This window comes from Nyctereutes procyonoides, unplaced genomic scaffold, assembly GCF_905146905.1.
Source record: "Nyctereutes procyonoides isolate TBG_1078 unplaced genomic scaffold, NYPRO_anot_genome, whole genome shotgun sequence".
Taxonomy (NCBI): domain Eukaryota; kingdom Metazoa; phylum Chordata; class Mammalia; order Carnivora; family Canidae; genus Nyctereutes; species Nyctereutes procyonoides.
In genome coordinates, this window is record NW_026575051.1 from 4,779,269 (window position 1) to 4,794,467 (window position 15,199).

Consider the following 15,199-nt stretch of genomic DNA (forward strand, 5'->3'; position numbering starts at 1 on the left):
CCAGACTGCAGGGCTGAGGGCTGGCCCCATCCACTAGCACATCACCCAAAGCTACAGCTGGGCCATTAGGCAGCCATGCACACAGCAGACTGCCCACCAGTGTCCCACCCTCCCCAGAGGGTGCAGCCCATCATTGTGAACAGCCAGGCTGAAGGTCAGCATGCCCACAGCAATCACAGCCTAGCCACAACAGGAGAGCACATGCAGCCAATACAGGGGACACCCTTGGAACACCTGGTTATGGTGATCAGAGGGGATCACACTATAGATACCACAGAATATCTTCACACTATAGATACCACAGAATATCTTCTATATAAGACCATTACTTTCAGACCAGGAGATGTAGCTGACCTACCTGATAGAGAAACACAGATTCAAACAAAATGAAGGGACAGAGGAATGTGCTCAAAATGAAAGAACAAAAAATTAATTAATTAATTAATTAAATAAAAAAATGAAAGAACAGACAAAACCAAAATTAAATGAAACAGAGATAAGCAATCTGTTGATAGAGAGCTCAAAGTAATGGTCATAAAGAGACTCACCAGCCTTAAGAGAAGAGTGAATGAAGTCAGCAAAAACTTCAACAACAAAATAGAAATATAAAAGAGAACTAGTCAGAGTTGAAGGATACAACAGCTAAAACGAAAAATACACTAGAGGGAATCAATAGATTACAAGATGCAGAAGAATGGATCAGAGATCTGGAAGACAGGAAAGTGGAAAACAATCAAGCTGAACAGTGAAAAGGAAAAAGAATTTTTTTTTTAAGGAAAAAGAATTCTTAAAAAATGAGAACAGTTTAAGGGAACTCTGACAACATCAAGCAAATTAGCTTTCACATTATAGAAGTCCAAGAAAGAGGGATCCCTGGGTGGCGCAGCGGTTTGGCGCCTGCCTTTGGCCCAGGGCGCGATCCTGGAGACCCGGGATCGAATCCCACGTCGGGCTTCCAGTGCATGGAGCCTGCTTCTCCCTCTGCCTATGTCTCTTCCTCTCTCTCTCTGTGACTATCATAAATAAATAAATTACAAAAAAAAAAAAAAAAAAAAAGAAGAAGTCCAAGAAAGAGTAGACAAAGAGAAAGGGGTAGAAAATGTACTCAAAGACACACTAGCTAAGAACTTCCCTAACCTGGGAAAAGACACAGACATCCAAGTCCAGGAACGAAAGACAGCCCCAGATAAGATAAATCCAAAGAGATCCACACCACGGCACATAATATTAAAACAGCAAAAGTTAAAGAAAATCTTAAAAGCAGGAAGAGAAAAGCAAACAGTTACATACAAGGGAAATTCCATAAGGCTGTCAGCTGATTTCTTAGCACAAAATTTGTAGGCTAGAAGAGGGACATGATACATTCAAAGTGCTGAAAGGAAAAAAACCTAAAACCAAAAATATTCTGCCTGGCAAGGTTATCATTCAGAATTGAAGGAGAAATAGAGTTTCCTAGACAACAAAAATTAAAGGTGTTCATCACTACTAAAGCAACCTTACAAATGTTAAAGGGAATTCTTTAAAAGAAAATTATGAAAGGAAAAACTTCACTGGTAAAAGCAAACGTATGTTAAAAGATAGGAGATCTGGGTGGGGAATGGGTGATAGGCATTAAGGAGGGCACATGATCTATGTCTCTCATGAATAAATAAATAAAATCTTAAAAAAAAAAAAAAAGCATCCCTGGGTGGTTCAGTGGTTAGGCGCCTGCCTTCGGCCCAGGGCATGATCCTGGAGTCCCAGGATGGAGTCCCACATCGGGCTCACTGCATGGAGCCTGCTTCTCCCTCTGCCTGTGTCTCTGCCTCTCTCTGTCGTGAGTAAATAAATAAATAAATAAATAAATAAATAAATAAATAAATAAAATCTTTAAAAAAAAAAAAAAAGGAGGGCACATGATGTAATGAGCACTGGGTGTTATATGCAACTGATGAATCACTGAACTCTACCCCCTGCTTGTGCTCTCTCTCTCTGTCAAATGAATGAATAAAATCTTAAAAAAATAATAAAATAAAAAATAAAGACTTGTAAACAAGATACAAAGAAGGGGATTACATAATGATAAAGGGGCCAATCCAACCAGAGGATATAACAATTGTAAATATCTATGTACCACACATAGTGTACATAAATATATGAAATAAGTAATAACAGATACAAAGGGAGAAATTGACAGGAATACAACAATAGAAGACTTTAACACCCCAATTATATCAATGGATACAGATCATCCAGACCAAAAAAAAAAAAATCAATAAGTAAACAATGGCTTTGAATAACATATCAGACCAGATGGACTTAACAGATATATACAGAACATTCCATCCAAAAACAGCAGAATACACGTTCTTTTCAAGTACACATGGAACATTCCCAGAATAGATCACATGTTAGGCCACAAAACAAGTCTCAATAAATTTAAGAAGATTAAAATCAAATAAGCATCTTTTCCAACCACAACAGTATGAAACTAGAAATCAATTACATGAAGAAAACTGGAAACAAACACAAACATGTGGAGACTAAAAAACATGCTATAAACAAACAATGGATCAAATGAAATCAAGGAGGAAAAATTAAAAATACCTGGAGACAAATGAAAACAGAAATACAATGGTTCAATATCTTTGGGAAGCAGCAAAAGCAGTTCTTAGAGGGAAGTTTATTTGATACAGGCCTACCTCAAGAAACAAGAACAATCTCAAATAAACAATCTAACCTTACAGCAAAATGAATGAGAAAAAGAACAAAGTTAGTAGAAGAAAGAAAACAATAAAGATCAGAGTGGAAATAAATGAATTATAGACTAAAAAAAACAGAAAAGGGATCCCTGGGTGGTGCAGTGGTTTAGCGCCAGCCTTTGGCCCAGGGCGCGATCCTGGAGACCCGGGATCGAATCCCACGTCAGGCTCCCGGTGCATGGAGCCTGCTTCTCCCTCTGCCTGTGTCTCTGCCTCTCTCTCTCTCTCGCTATCATAAATAAATAAAAATTAAAAAAAAAAACCAGAAAAGATCAACAAAAACTAAGCTGGTTCACTGAAAAGATAAACAAAATTGACAAAACTTTAGTCAGATTCTTTAAGAAAAAGAGAATCCAAATGAATAAAATCAGAAATGGAAGAGAAGTTACAAATGAGACCACAAAAGTACAAAGGATTTTAAGACACTACAAAATGAAAAATTATATGCCAACAAATTGAACCTAGAAGAAATAAATTCCTAGAAAAATATAGTTGTCCAAGATTGAGTCAAGAAGAAATAGAAAATCTGAATAGACCAGTATTAGGAATAATATTCAATCAGTGATCAAAAAACTCCCCACAAACAAAAGTCCAGGACAGAACAGATGGCTTCACAAGTTAACTTTATAACATATATAGGTTACAGTATCTATCCTTCTCAAACTTTTCCAAAAAAAAAAAAAAAAATAGAAGAGGAAAGAATGCTTTTAGATTTATTCTACAAAGCCAAAATTACCCTGATACCAAACCAAAGACACTACCCTACTGCAAAAAAAAAAAATTACAGACTAATGTCCCTGATGAACATAAATGTAAAAATCCTCCACAAAAGATTAGCACATTGAACTCAAAAACATTTTAAAAGGATCATTCACCACTATTAAGTGGGATTTAATACAGCAATGCAGGATGGTTAAATATCTGCAAATTAACCAATGTGGTACACCACATTAACAAAATGAAGAATAACAATCAAAATAATAAAATAATAAATAAAATAATAAAATAATAAATATTTTAAATAAATTTTTTTAATGGGCAAAGTATTCAAATAGACATTGTTCCAAAGAGATATACAAATAGCAATGTCATCTTAATAGGGCAGCCCAGGTGGCTCAGCGGTTTAGCGCTGCCTTCAGCCCAGGGCGTGATCCTGGAGACCCGAGATCGGGTCCCGCACTGGGCTCCCTGCGTGGAGCCTGCTTCTCCCTCTGCCTGTGTCTGTGCCTTTCTCCATGTCTCTCATGAACAAATAAATAAAATCTTAAAAAAAAAAATCATCTTAATAGATGCAGAAAAAGCATTTGACAAAATTCAACATCCATTCATGATAGAAACTCTCAACAATGTGGGTACAGAAGAAATATACCTCAACATAATAAAAATGACAAATTCACAGCTAACATCACACTCAATAGTGAAAAGCTGAAAGCTTTTCCTCTAGGGTCAGGACCAAGACAGGGATGCCCACTCTCACCACTGGAAGTCCTAGCCACAGTAATCAGACAAGAAAAAGAAATAAAAAGCATCCAAATTGGTAAGAAAGAGGTTAAACTGTCACTATTTGCAGATGACAGGACACTACATATAGAAAACCCTAAAGAATCCAACAATAAATCTACAAAATCAACATATGGAAATCTGTTGCATTTCTATATACTAATGACTATCAGAAAAAGAAAGAAAATAATTGCATCAAAATCAATAGTATACCTCGGAATATATTTTTTTAAGATTTTATTTATTTATTCATGAGAAACACAGAGAAGAAAGAGAGGCAGAGACACAGGCAGAGGGAGAAGCAGGCTCCATGCAGGGAGCCTGACGTGGGACTTGATCCCGGGTTTCCAGGATCACGCCCTGGGCTGAAGGCGGCACTAAACCACTGAGCCACCCGGGCTGCCCAACCTCAGAATAATTTTAACCAAAGAGGTGAGAGATATGTACTCTGAAAACTATAAGACATGAAAGAAATTAAAGATGACACAAATAAATAAAAAGATATACCATGCTCATGGATTGGTAGAATTAATATTGATAAAATATCCAGAGGCACCTGGGTGAGGTTCAGTAAATTAAGTGTCCGACTCCTGATTTTGGCTCAGATCATGATCTCAGGGTCCTAAGTTCAAGCCCTGCATCAGGCTCTATGCTCAGTGCAGAGTCTCCTTGTCCCTCTCCCTCTCCCTGCTTGCTCTCAGTCTCTCTCAAATAAATAAAATCATAAATAAAATAAAATGCCCATACTACCCAAAGCAATCCAGATTCAATATAATACCTATCAAAATACCAACAGCATTTTCCACAAAACTAGAACAAACCTAAAATGTTTATGGAAGCACCAGAGACCCCAAATAACCAAAGCAATCTTGAGAAAGAGGAACAAAGCTGGAGGTATCACAATCTTAGATTTCAAACTATACTATGAAGCCATAGTAATCAATAAACCATGGTGCTGGCACAAAAAGAAACACATAGATCCATGGAACAGTATAGCAAGCCCAGAAATAAACTCAAGGTTATAATGGTGAAATTAATCTATGACAAAAGAGGCAAAAATATACAATGCGGAAAAGACAGTGTCTTTAATAAATGGTGTTGAGAAAACTGGATAGCTACATGCAAAAAAATAAAACCGGACCACTTTTTTACACGACATAGAAAAAATAAACTCAAAATGTATTAAAAACCTCAATATAAGACCTAAAACCATAAAACTTCTTAAGGAGACATAGGCAGTAAACTCTTGGACATCAGCCTCAGCAATATTCTTTGTTTATGCCTCCCCAGGAAAGAAAAGCAATGGCAAAGACAACTAAAACATCAAACTAAAAAGCTTTTGCATGGTGTAGGAAACCACCAACAAAACAAACAAGGCAACCTGCTGAATGGGTGAAGATATTTGCAGATAATCTATCTAATAAGGGGTTAATATGCAAAGTATATAAAGAACTCATACAACTCAACATCAAAAAATCAATCTGATTAAAAACTGGACAGAGAACCTAGGAATATATATTTTTCCAAAGACGACATATAGGTTGCCAATAAGTACATGAAAAGAGCTCAGCATCACTTATCAGGGAAAGTCAAATCAAAACCACAGAGACATCACCTAACACCTGTCAGAATGGCTATTATCAAAAAGACAAGAATAACAAGAGCTTGCGAATATATGGAGAAAATGGAACCTCTCTGCATTAGTTGTTGGGAATATAAATTAGTCTAGTCACGACAGAAAACAGTATGGAGGTTCCTCAAAAAACTGAAAGTTATGGGATCCCTGGGTGGCGCAGCGGTTTAGCGCCTGCCTTTGGCCCAGGGCACGATCCTGGAGACCCAGGATCGAATCCCACGTCGGGCTCCCGGTGAATGGAGCCTGCTTCTCCCTCTGCCTGTGTCTCTGCCTCTCTCTCTCTCTATGTGACTATCATAAATAAATAAAAAAAAAAATTAAAAAAAAAACAAACTGAAAGTTAGAAATACCATATGACCCAGTAATTCTATTTCTGGGTATTTATTCAAAGAAAATGAAAACACTAATTCAAAAACATACAAGCACCCCTATGTTTATTGCAGCATTATTTACAATGGGTAAGACATGGAAGCAACCTGAATGTCTATCGATAGTTGAAGGACTAAAGAAAATGTGGTGTATATATACAGTGGAATATTAGTTATAAAAAAAGTGAAATCATACATTCACAATATGTACGGAATTAGAGTGTTATGCTATATTAATCAGAAAAAGACAATTACCACGTTTTCACATTTATAGAATCTAAAAAATAAAACAAATGGAAACAGATTCACAAATACAGGGGAAAAAAAAAAACCTGATGGCTAAAAGAAGGGAAGGGGCTGGAAAGAGGTGAAATAAGTGAAGGGGATTAAGAAGGGCAAACTTCCAGTTAGTAAGTCAGTCACAGGATGAAATGTACAGCATAGGAAATACAGTCAATAATACTGCAGTAACTTTATATAGTAGTAGATAACTACACTTATGCTGAGCATTTCATAATATAGTTGTCAAACCACTGGATTGCACAGCTGAAACTAATATATTATGTCAATTATACTTCAATTAAAAAAATCTACAACTTAGTAATAAAGAAAACAACCCTATTAAAAAATGGGCAGGGGCACCTGGCTGGCTCTCAAGAGAGTGTGCCACTCTTGATCTCAAGATTTTGAGTTCAAGCCCCACATTGGGCATAGGGAAACTTAAAAACAAAATCTTGGGACACCTAGGTGGCTCAGCAGTTGAGCATCTGCCTTTGGCTCAGGGCGTGATCCCTGAGGGCTGGGATCAAGTCCCACATTGGGCTTTTTGCATGGAGCCTGCTTCTCCCTCTGCCTGCGTCTCTGCCTCTCTCTCTGTGTCTCTCATGAATAAATAAATAAAATCTTTTAAAAAAAAAATCTTAAGGGAAGCCTGGGTGGCTCAGTTAAGTGTCCAACTCTTGATTTCGGCTCAGGTCATGATCCCAGGATTGTGGGATCGAGCCCTGCATCAGGCCCCATGCTCAGCAGGGAGACTGCTTGAGATTCTCTCTCCCTCTGCTCCCCCACCCCCACCCAACTCATACTCTGTCTAAAATAAAATAATAAATATTTTAAATATTTTTTTAAATGGGCAAAGTATTCAAATAGACATTGCTCCAAAGAGATATACAAATAGCAAATAATCACATGAAAAGATGCTGAATAGCACTAGTCAGTAGGGAAATGCAAATGAAAGCCAAAGTCAGATATCACTCCATACCCACCAGTATGGCTATTAGGAAAAGGACAGATGATAGGAAGTACTGACAAAGATGTGGGAAAAGTAGAACCCTAATGCATTGTTAGTGGGAGTGTAAAATACTGCAGCTGCTTTAGAAAACAGTGTGGCAGTTCCTCTAAAAGTTAAACAGTTATCATTTGATCAACAATTCCAAGAAAAATGAAAACATACGTCCACACAAAAATTTGTACATAGATGTATGTAACAATATTCATAATAGCTAAAGAGTAGAAACAATCCAAATGTCCATTAACTATTGAATGGGTAAACAAAATGTGGTATATTCATACCACATATTATTATTCAGTAATTAAGTATTGACAACACGCTACATGAATGAACCTTGAAAATGTTATGCTAAATGAGACACAAAATAGGATGTATTGTATGATTCCATCTATATGGAATGTCCACAAATCCACAGAGACAGGAAGTAGACTGGTGTTCTTTTAAGGTAATGGTAGAAGTAGAAGTGACTGTAAATGGGTATGAGATTTCTTTTAGGGACAAATAAACAAAATGCTCTTAAATGGGATAATGGTAATAACTGCACAATTCTGTGAATATACTGGAAATCACTGAATTATACCCCTTAAAGATATGAATACCATGCTATGTGAATTTTATGTCAATAAAGCCATTAAAAAATACTCTATTGAACAGATGAACATTAATTATTAACAAACATTGCTTCCAATGTATCTATTCTACCTAACACTGCTGTGAACATTTTTGCGCCTAGGCTTTGATCATATATAATTAAGAGTATGGATTCTTGGGGTACATGGGGGGCTCACTTGGAGTGTGCAACTCTTGATCTCAGGGTTGTGGGTTCAAGCCCCATGTTGGGTGTAGAGATTACTTAAAGTTAAAATCTTAAAAAGAAAAAAAAAGAAAGGAAAAAAAGAGTACGGATTCTTTAAGGATTTATTTGAGAGACAGGGAGAGCAAGCAAGCACACATACACATGCATTAAGTGAGAGGGGCAGAGGGACAGGAAGAGAATCTCAAGTAGATTCCCAGCTGAGTGTGGAGCCCCAAGGCAGAGCTGGATATCATAACCCTGAGATCATGACCTGTGCCAAAATCAAGAGTCAGACACGTAACCAACTGAGCCACCCAGGAACCCCAAGGAGTATGAATTCATAAACACTGCTTCAGTGAGAATCTTGGCTTGAGCAGTGATATGAGCGACGCCTGGGCAAGTCACTCAACTACTTCATGCCTCAATTTCTCCATCTATCACGTGAAGTAACAGTAGTCACACCCCTTGGATTCTAAGGATCAAATTAAGTAAGGGCTTTGCATAGTGCCTGTCACATAGTAAACTTTCAACATTAGTAGTTATAATTGTCATTCTGGTTTGTATTATTTTCTTCTTTTCGATTTTTCTTTCTTTTTTTAAGATTGATTGACTGATTTATGAGAGACAGAGAAAGAGAGAGAGCGGCAGAGACATAGGCAGAGGGAGAAGCAGGTTCCATGCAGGGAGCCTGACGTGGGACTCAATCCCGGGTCTCCAGGACCGCACCCTGGGCTGAAGGTGGCGCTAAACCACTGAACCACCGGGCTGCCCAGATTTTTCTTTTTTAATTGGGATTTAACTTACAAAAAATATGAAACGTTACACGAATTTGCATGTCATTCTTGCACAAGGGCTGTACTGATCTTTCCTGTATCGTTCCAATTCTAGTACATGTACTGCCAAAGCACACGCTCTGTTATTTTCTTAAGATGATTTCCGGAAGTGGTGTCACTAGGTCAAAACCCATGAACATTTATGTGTCTGAATATGTTTTGCCAAATCACGTTTCAAAGGAGGTGCACTAACTTTTGATGCCAATAGTAAATATAGGAGAGAACCAAGGTACCCACGCCATCATCAACACTATGTTACAGTAAATTTGTTTTGTTAACAATGTCTCACTTTGCTTATGGCCCTTAGCATCTTGAAACCCAACAGTTTTCTATGAATCCTACATACCATGATGAGTACTTAACTGAATGTGAAATCTGTGCAGACCCTACACTGGGAGCCACAGTGGAAACTAAAATGAGTAAGGCCAAGGATTTTGTGTGAGGCAAAGCAAAAAAAACATTTTAATTCAAGATAACTGTGATTAAGTATGAGAGAGTTACAAAGTATTTATAAGGGTAGGGAAAAGATGGCAGTTTATAAAGCAGGGAAAAGAGGGCAGTGTTCCAGCTGGTTCTTGAAGAATGGACATTAATTTCAACTGGCAAGGGTGTGGCAAGAGTAAAATCAAGGCTGGTGGAAGAACACGGCACATTCCAGGGCTGTGGCTTGAGTACAAAGTTGCTAGCGGGGAGAAAGGTGAGACAAGGAGGCACAGGGTGCTCTAGAAGCACAAAAAGGACCCTCTAAAACACAGCCAGGGACTACGTGAGCTGAGGGGGAGGGTTTCTCACAGGGCAAATAGCATGCAGAAAGACACAAAGACGTGAATCATCATGACCCATCCAAGGAACCGCATGTAATCCAATTTGGCTAGAGCGGAGAGTACATGTGGAAAGGATGCAGATGATGCTAAATAAATAGGCAGAAGCTGACTGTGAAGGACTTTGTGTGCCAGAATAAAGCATTTGAACTTTATTCCAAAGGAAATAGAGAACTGAAGCATTCTTAAGGAAAGAAGTGACAATCAGACTAGCTTAAAAAAACTACTCTGGCAACCCTCCAACAGCTTCCCAGCTCACACAGAATAAAACCCAAAGTCCTTATTACACTTAACACCCTACATGCTGGTCAGCGGCTCTCTCTGAAAATATTTTCCTATTTCCCCTCCTCTCACTCTGTTTTTGCCACACCAGCCTTCTTGCTATACCCCCTCCAACATGCCTCTACTGAGACTTCTGCACTTGCTGTTCCCTCTGCCTGGAACTCTCCCCTGGAGACACAGTTTGCTCCCTCAGTTAGGTTTCTGTTCAAATACTTTCTTATCAGAGAGGCCTTCCCTGTTACCCAATATAAAAGAACAAGAAACAAAAGCAATCAACTCTATCATTTTTCTCCTCCACTTGCCACCTGGCACATATATTTACTTGCCTATTGCTTGTCTCTCCTTACTAGAATTAGAATATAAGCTCCATGACAGAGCCTCTCTCAATAACCCTGTGATATAGAACTGTTATTGCCACTTCCAGATGGTGAAATTAAGGGGCACAATATTGCCAGTGAACAATGGAACCAGGCACAATGACTCCTGAGCTTGCAACTCTAACCCATTTCACATAGTGTCAGAGGTCCTGACTTTGATACTAGATCATTTCCTGTGAATAGGCTCCATCCTGACAAGTTCTATGACAGTAAAAACTGAATTCACACTATGTCCTAAAGAGATATGGATCCTTACCACTGGTTATTAGTCAAGTTTCAAAAGCCAGGAAACATTTTTTTAAATGACCAACTAAAATACACAAGGTATCTGGACTTTATCCAGCAATAAGCTGTGTTTTTTTCTTGTGTAGGACCCAGAGAGATTAAAACAAGATGAAACAATTTTATGAAACTAAAAGGAACATAGCATAGGACACCAAAACTACTTTTTCAAGACCATTTTTCAAGCAGAATATTAACTTCTGGTATAAAATAAACTCCATCTTTAAGATAATCATTATAATTTTCTGAGGTTATCACCACCAAAGGAAGAACACAGTATCTACCTGGAAAATATCGAGTAAATATTGTATCATATGCAGATACATATCCCGATTCTTTCCCTACTCCTCAGATTACTAATTTCTTCTTCCCTGATTATTCTTTCAACCTAGCTCCCATTATTGAGAGAACCCCTTCCCAAAATGTTGTCCTCAATTAACACCTTTTTTTCTGTTAACTACTTCATACCAGAACTTACCACTCAATTCCAGCTACTTCCTCTATTATAACTAAATCTAGTTATAATTTCTTTTTTCTCTTCTGCATTTTTTTTAAATTTTTTTTAATTTTTATTTTATTTATGATAGTCACACACAGAGAGAGAGAGAGGCAGAGACACAGGCAGAGGGAGAAGCAGGCTCCATGCACCGGGAGCCCGATGTGGGATTCGATCCCGGGTCTCCAGGATCGCGCCCTGGGCCAAAGGCAGGCGCCAAACCGCTGCGCCACCCAGGGATCCCTCTTCTGCAGTTTTTGATCTCCAATCACCCGACCATAGATACTTCGGGGCCCTTTTATATCCCTACCTTTTTAAAGAAAATCACCTTTTCAAAATTGGCCTCTTTTCTACTTCATTAATCTGTATTATCTGGCTACTTTCCTAGGCTTACAACTTTAATATATTTTTTTCTCTATCTTATCAACAGGACCTGCCAAATGTTCACTGTGTTTCCTACTTCCTTACTTTCCAAATTGGTATCTATCACCATATTCTGGGTTTTCTTCATTTCCTTCCTGAATTACCAGAGTTCTCCAGCTGACCTATTTCCAGCCTACTCACTCACTTCCATTCATTCTGTACATACTGCCAGTAAAGCTTCTCTCTCACACAGTATACTCCCAATTCAAGGACTTTCTTTCTTTCTTTCTTTCTTTCTTTCTTTCTTTCTTTCTTTCTTTCTTTCTTTCTTTCTTTCTTAATTCAAGGACTTTAAATAGTTCTCCAGCACAACAGATCCAAACTTCTCAAATCTGCACTCAGGGCCTTCTACTGCTTCAGAATGTCACTAATAAATGTTTACCTTAAACATTCTAAGACAAATCCCCAGGAAACCAACATCTTGATCTCTTCTATCTGAATCAGTGCAATGTATACTATAGGTCTGAAGACCACCATCTTCCACTTGACTTCCATCAGGCAATGAGAATATATTAATCTATCATTTCCTAAACATCTCAAGTTACTATAGGAAGGATTCATTTTCAAAAGCTGAACTCTTCTAATCAGCAAAATGGAAGTGTGTACAGTTATCAGAAAATAACACCTTATATATCCCTAGTGAAAGTACAAAGTAGTAAAATATTTTAAAGGTGAATTTGCTAACATCTTTAAAAAGTTTAAGTGCAAAATATTCTTCAGCCCAGCAATACTTCCAGGAAATTATCAGTATTCTCACAGAAGAAGAATTATATGCAGAAGGATATTAAGCACAACATAACTCCAACAGTTTAAAACAACAGGACACAACTCAAACTTCCTTACTGGAAGTAAGGAACCTCAAGATCAAGACCTGATATTTACATACATTATGAAATGTTCACCATAATGAGTAGTTTACCACCTGTCAGCATACAAAGTTACTACGTTATGGACTATATTACCTATGCTGTACTTTACATCTCCCGATTTATTTTATAACTAGAAGTTCATAGTTCATAATCCCCTTCACCTATTTCATCCATTCTCCTGCCCCCTCCTCTCCGATAACTACCAGTTTGTTCTCTGTATTTATGAGTCTGTTTCGGTTTTGTTTATAGATCCTACCTAAGTGAAATCAAAGGTATGTGTCTTTCTCTAACTTAGCATATAATAAAAAAAAAAAAAACTTAGCATATAATACCCTCTAGGTCCATCCATGTTGCAAAGGGCAAGATTTCATTCTTTTTTATAGTTGAGTAATATTCATGTGTATCATGCCTTCTTTATCCATTCATCTATTGATAGATACTTAGGTTCCTTCTATATTTTGGCTATTATAAATAATGCTTTAATGAACATAGTGGTGCATCTACCATTTCAAATCATATATATATATTTTTTAAATAATCAGCATTAAATTTTCACTTTTTATATATCTTTTTAAAAAGTAATCAGCATTAAAATTTCACTTAGAAAGAGAAAAATGCATTGTTTTAAGAATCCACAATAGTCCTAACTAAATGTACACACAAATGTTTCAGTGCCTAGATGGCTCAGTCAGTTAAGCCTCTGACTTTTGACTTTGACTCAGGTCATGATCTCAGGTTGTGAGACTGAGTCCCGCATCTGACTTTGTGCTGGGCACAGAGCTTGCCTAAGATGCTCTCTCTCTCTCCCTTCTCCTCTCTCCCTCTCCCAAAAAAGAAAAAAAAGAAGCAAAAAACCAGACTCTTTTTTTTATTATTATTATTTATTTAAGAGAGAGAGAGCACACACAAGCTTGTGAGCTTGGGGAGGGGAAGAATCTAAGGCAGACTGAGTCAAAATCAAGAGTTGGATGCCTAACTGACTGAATCACCAGGGTGCCCTGAGAAACCAAACTCTTAAATACAGAGAACTGATGGTTGCCAGAGAGGAGGTGGGTGAAGGGATGGGTGTAAAAACATATGAAAGGGATTAAGAGGTACAAAATTCCAGTTATAAAATAAATAAGTCATGAAGATGAAAAGTACAGCAACAGAGAATATAGTCAATAATACTGCAATAACTTTGTATGTATGGTGACAGATGGTGACTACACTTACTGTGGAGAGCATTGAGTAATGCAATGAATTGCTGAATCAATATATTGCACACCTAAGGGACACCTCACACCTCCTCTGACACAAATTTTTTAAATAAATTAAAAAATAAAGATTCCTATGCATAGTACTTTATGAAGTACCTAAAATATCACAATACCTAAAAAAAAAAAACTTGCATACATTTAATTTTTAAGTAATTTCATCAATTATTTTCAACACTACAAAAACTACAGAATATATTAATAAATTATAAGGAAATAAAGTTCAATTCAATATAAGAAAATAAAACTTATGCCATCAGAACTTCTTAAGGGGGGATCCCTGGGTGGCGCAGCAGTTTGGCGCCTGCCTTTGGCCCAGGGCGCGATCCTGGAGACCCGGGATCGAATCCCACGTCGGGCTCCCAGTGCATGGAGCCTGCTTCTCCCTCTGCCTTTGTCTCTGCCTCTCTCTCTCTCTGTGACTATCATAAATGAATAAAAATTAAAAAAATAAATAAATAAATAAAAGAAATACTTTAAAAAAAAAAAAAAAAGAACTTCTTAAGGGTAAAATGGGCTACCTTGTTACATAGTGATCTACCCTTCCCAAAAACTAAACTAAAACCAAAACTGCAAGTCTCTGAAAGTGACATCCTTGAAGAATTTGACAGATGTGCCAGCTGTTTTATTTCTTAAAAGCGTATAGTTGAACACATATAATAATCTGTTGCATTTTTCTCTAGCATTACACAACTTTCCTGGCCGGCAACACACATACTGCATCTATTAACGTATTTAAGCATATGACAGCATTGTTCTAAGAATTCGCAATATTCATGTCTAACTAAACGTACACACAAATGTTTCAGTCTTCAAATGTCTATGGTTTCCAGCAGTTTAGTATTACATATTTTTTTTACACAAAGTCTCAATACAATACATTTCCTGAACTTTTAGCTTTCAGTTTCCTGTTCGTCAATGGCTACAACTCTAGAGGGAATATATAAACACACCCCAGCTATAGTATTTCCACTTTTGACAACAGTGGATGAAATTATTATGACCAAACATAACTACAGTGCATTTAAGTCGTACGTGATGGCTAACATAGCAATAACAGGAATTTAATAATTTACAAAGATGGAAATATAAATTATACTACTTATATAAGAATGAAAGTTACAAAACCAACAGTCTCTTTCTCAGTGTATAAGAATTGCAGGGCTTCTACCTAAAGAATCCTCCAAATACAAAACAAGTTGCAGATAAGACAGAGAAAAGAAAATCC

The 15,199-nt window shown here is 37.3% G+C and overlaps 1 protein-coding gene and 1 non-coding gene across 10 annotated transcripts in view; both read right to left on the reverse strand.

Moving 5' to 3' along the window:
* FKBP5 (FKBP prolyl isomerase 5) overlaps positions 1 to 15,199 on the reverse strand; it is a 109,605-nt gene that overhangs the window by 79,745 nt on the left and 14,661 nt on the right. The window lies entirely within an intron of this gene.
* Positions 9,138 to 9,240, reverse strand: LOC129513171 (U6 spliceosomal RNA). Its single transcript, XR_008665156.1, has one exon. It is a non-coding gene; the product is annotated as a U6 spliceosomal RNA (small nuclear RNA).